Source organism: Arvicanthis niloticus, chromosome 15 (genome assembly GCF_011762505.2).
Source record: "Arvicanthis niloticus isolate mArvNil1 chromosome 15, mArvNil1.pat.X, whole genome shotgun sequence".
Classification (NCBI taxonomy): Eukaryota; Metazoa; Chordata; class Mammalia; order Rodentia; family Muridae; genus Arvicanthis; species Arvicanthis niloticus.
Window position 1 is genome coordinate 13,691,872 of NC_047672.1, and position 4,310 is coordinate 13,696,181.

The 4,310-nt window shown below is 45.6% G+C and overlaps 1 pseudogene; it reads right to left on the bottom strand.

The window, feature by feature from the left end:
* Window positions 1-1,744: 1,744 nt before the first annotated feature.
* Window positions 1,745-3,427, bottom strand: LOC117720976 (pre-mRNA-splicing factor SLU7 pseudogene; annotated as a pseudogene).
* Between the last annotated feature and the right edge of the window lie 883 nt (window positions 3,428-4,310).

The following is a 4,310-nucleotide window of genomic DNA, read 5'->3' on the forward strand; positions in this document are numbered from 1 at the left end:
TGATTTTTTTTTTTTCTGGGTGACAAATACTGGGGTATTACAGGGAGGAGTTACTCTCCTCTAAATGTCCTGTCTGTAACTGCTCCTGCAATTACAACTGCAATTGCAACTGAGCAGCTTGTAATTTTTCAGTGGTTAGGGACCACTGATCCACCCAGATGGGCAAGTCCCCCTTCCAGGTGATGGGATCGGCACAACACCCTGGGGATGCAGGTAAGTCAACAGCCCCCATCAAAAATACCCCAAGCCTCTTCTTCCAGTGTTGCCATGGGCCTCAATGGAATAAGTAATCCCATCTTCACTTTTTAAAAATCCTTTCCTCGGAAAATCCAGAGTTTATCATTTGAGCCATGATTACTTCATTAGGGCTGCACATAATCAATCCCAACTGGGATAAGAGATCTGGGCTGCAGAGATTAATAGGAAGGCCTGAGATGACATAGGGTTGTATATTTCCTTTACTTCCTTCTTTATCTTTCCATGTCAGCACCTTAGAGCTTTGTTGTGGGTTTGACTTTGGCCAATACCTCTTAAGTTGGTCAAGGTTGGGGTCAGAGGCCAGGTGGTGGGCCAATCACTTTGTTTTATGAAAGTCACATTGGCCCCTGTATCAACCAAGCCTTGGAATGCCTTTCCATCAAGCCATATTGTCATAGGTTTTTAACTAAAGTTGTACCCAGTATGCATCAAAGGAACCAAAGCCTTGATCTTCTCTCTTAGGGCTCTTAAAATTTGTGATTAGTAGGAAACAATGGAAGTAACAATAGTTGAGCTATCCTCCTTCCTGTAGGAATGCTGACGATCGTCTGTATCCTTGGCCATTACCTTAATCTCACCTTGATAATCATAGTCTATAGCACAAAGAAACATGTGTAGTCCCTGAATACTAGGACTGCTAATTTCCACTATCAGGCCAAACACATTTGGATAGAGCAGTCTGAACATTCACACATCACTGAATTAGTCCCAACATCTCAGCATTGCGACACTGAGTGTTCATGGTGATCAAAACTCCACTTTGTACGACATAGAGCAAGTCCTCATTTTGTGAGGGACTGAGGATTGAGTGAGGCACAGTGAAGCCTGGAACTCTCCAGCATCCAGTCATGAGACTGCAGCTCTCAGCTGGCTCCACCAACCACTTCCCCACTCTGTCCTCCATGCACTGGTCTTCTGAACTTATGCTGGTATAACAGCCATCTTTGCTTTCTACCTTTTATCTCCTATTCATCCTGGCTGTCTGGAAAGGTGACAGATGACATAATCTGCTTAAAAAGAAAAGCAAGTCTGAAGGAACACAAAAAACACTTTCTGTTTTTTTTTTTTTTTTAATGATTGACAGATTTATTGTATGTATATAAGTACACACCAGAAGAAAGCATCAGATCCCCATCACAGATGGTTGGGATTCACCCTGTGTTTGCTGGGAATTGAACTCAGAACCCCTGCAAGAGCAGTCAGTGCTCTGAACTGCTGAGCCATCGTGGCAGGTTCTGCAAGACACTTGGCAAGAAGAGAGCCAAACTCTCCTTCAAATCATTCATTAGGATGGATGAGTTTAACCCTTATCACAATTGTATGTTCTTCTTGCTTGTTTTGTTTCTTGACTGTTGAGGAGACAGACTTGGAGACTTCAGAAAAATGTATTAATGTCAGGCAGCAAGAAGGATAGATAAAGATTTTCTATGTATGGGCAGCAAGGAGCTGAAAAGAACATACTGTGTATGTGTCTGATCCTGACCAGTTACTGTCCTAAGAAAGAGGCCATGGGGTCATCTGGCCTCTGCCGTTTCCTCCTGTAAGCCTCCATTTCCTCTTCTGTGGGCTCCTGGGTTTCATATATGCTGTTGTAGGGCCTCTTGCTCTCCTCAGTCTGCATGACCTCCTTCACCTGAAGAAGGCGAGCCTCCTCTGCATTCAGTGCCTTTTGCAGTTTCTCCTGCTTCCTCTCCTCATCATTGCTGTCAGACCTGCTCTTTCCCTGTTCCTTCTTCTTCCTCTTCTTCTTCTTCTCCTCTTTTAGTTTCTCCTGATGCAGCTCCATGAGAGTCTGAGGTTTCTTCACAGACCCTTCTCCAGTTGCATCACTTAAAATACATTCCTCTGAATTAGCACTCTCCTTCCCAGCTTCTCCAGTGCAATAGGAATGCTTAAAGAAAGAGTGACAGCATTTGTAGCCCCAGCGGCCTTCTTTCCAGTAAGATCCCCAGATATGTGTGTGGTTGTTGATCTTCACGTCTTCCTCGTACTTGGAGCAGGCGACAGCCCGCTCCTGGCCTTTAAGGACCTTTCCATGCCTGGAGTACTCCACATAGTCTTCTGTCTGGGCTAAGAGCAGCTCGGCTGGAGGAGCATCTAGGTGTTCTTGCCCACCATACTTTTCCAGGATGCTCTCCTTCTGCTGCTCTTTCAGGTCTTCTTTCTTGACTTTGAAGGACTTATACAGCAGCTCTAGTTTGGTAGGATCTGCCTGCAGATGCACTTCAGACCCCCTGTCGTAGGCTTCCCAAGCAAACACTTGTGTCTGAGCCATGGAGATGGTGTCGCCTGTGTAGCGAACAAAGTTATCTCCAGCGTAGCTCACTTCATCTGGATTCTTTCCTGCATGGGAGTAAGGATTCTCTCTCATCGCTCTACTTTTGGGGTCATAATAGGCAGAATTTGGATCTAAATTCCTCAAATATTTGGCAATATCTTCACGAATCCTGAGATTCCGAACAGTAATGCGTCTCCTAGAGTCGAAATTCTGCCCAGGCATGTCAAGATCATCTGCATACTTGTCTTCATCCTCATCTTCACTGGCAGGATCCTTTTCCATCTGACAATTGGGTTCCTCTTCTCCCCACTGGGCTTTTGGACAATCAGCTTGCTCCATGGACTTTCCAGAGGCTAACTCTTCTTGCAGTTTCTGAGCTTTCAATGTTCGCTTGGCCAGATCCACTTTGGCGTATTCCTCAACAATCTTCATGTGTTCTTCCGGATTGTAGCCATTCCACCGGTCTCTCTTGCCATCATAGGCAAACATCAGCTGAGGCTGGATGTGCTCATCTGGAGCCATGTTGGTACCTGTGAATTTAGCTCCAACCCGCCTTGGCCTCTCGAAGCAATCTTTCCTCTTGTGGGTCATGGCTCCGCAGTTCTCACAGGCACCCTGGCGGTACTTAGTAGTTATACAATTCTCCTTTACGCCTCTCTTGTACCATTCCCCAGGTGAACTCAATTGCTTCTCTTTCTCTGGCTGTGCCCTCTGATGCTTTAAAGTGGGTCTCTTCGTTGGATCAATGTACCATGGAACCGAAGAAATATACTGAGGAATATGAGGGTTGATATCTTTTCCCTCTTCATCCACTTCTGCAGGAGCAGTGCCCAGTTTTCTCTGTTCTTCTAGCTTCTTCTTTTTCCTCCAGTCCTCTCTGGTCATCTTTTTGGGCTCGAAGCTAAAGACATCCATGCTTCCTTCTGTATTAGTCAGGGTTCTCTAGAGTACCAGAACTTATGGAATATCACTCTGGAGGGAGCCAATTGATTGTGAAGACTTATACTCTGGAGTCCAGCTGCCCAACAAGGGGATGTCCAAGGATCTTGTACTTGCTCCGGCACACTAGGTGGTCCAAACTAGGTATTAGTTTCAACTGGCCTTCTCTCAAAGTAGGTCACAACACAAGTGCTGGCTGGCAAGTAAGTGCAAGCCAGGTGAAGAAGAATGAATCTTCCTTCTTCCAATGTCCTTATATAGGCCTCCAGCAGAGGGTGTGGCCCAGATTAAGGAGGTGTGCCACCACACCTGCATCTGGGACTTGTTTGGTCCCAGGCTGACCTTGAACTCAGAGATCTCCTTCCTTGCCTTATTCTCCTGATAGTAAAGATATGTTCTACCTTGCCTGGGCCTAAGCTCTTCACATACAAAAATCCAGGTCAGAAACTTGTGTCTTTCAGCCTCAAGATCTGGATCACAGGACAGCCCTGGAATTCTAGATTGTAGTTCATTCCAGATATAGTCAACTTGACAACCTGGCAGAATCATACATTTCTGGATAAAGGGAGGAAGCCCCTCTGCCCCTCTTTCACAGTCTGTATTCCTACTGAAAATTCTTAAACCCTGTTCCACAAGAGATTTCTGTCATTCCTGAGCTTGCCTTAAAGAGTATTGCTGAGCATGCTCGCTCGCTCTCTCTCTCTCTCTCTCTCTCTCTCTCTCTCTCTCTCTCTCTCTCTCTCACAGACACACACAGAGTGAGAGCACACATCAATCAGAATTTATTAAGTCTTTAAGCAAAGACAGAGAATGGGAACCTAGTGGTCACTTGGTT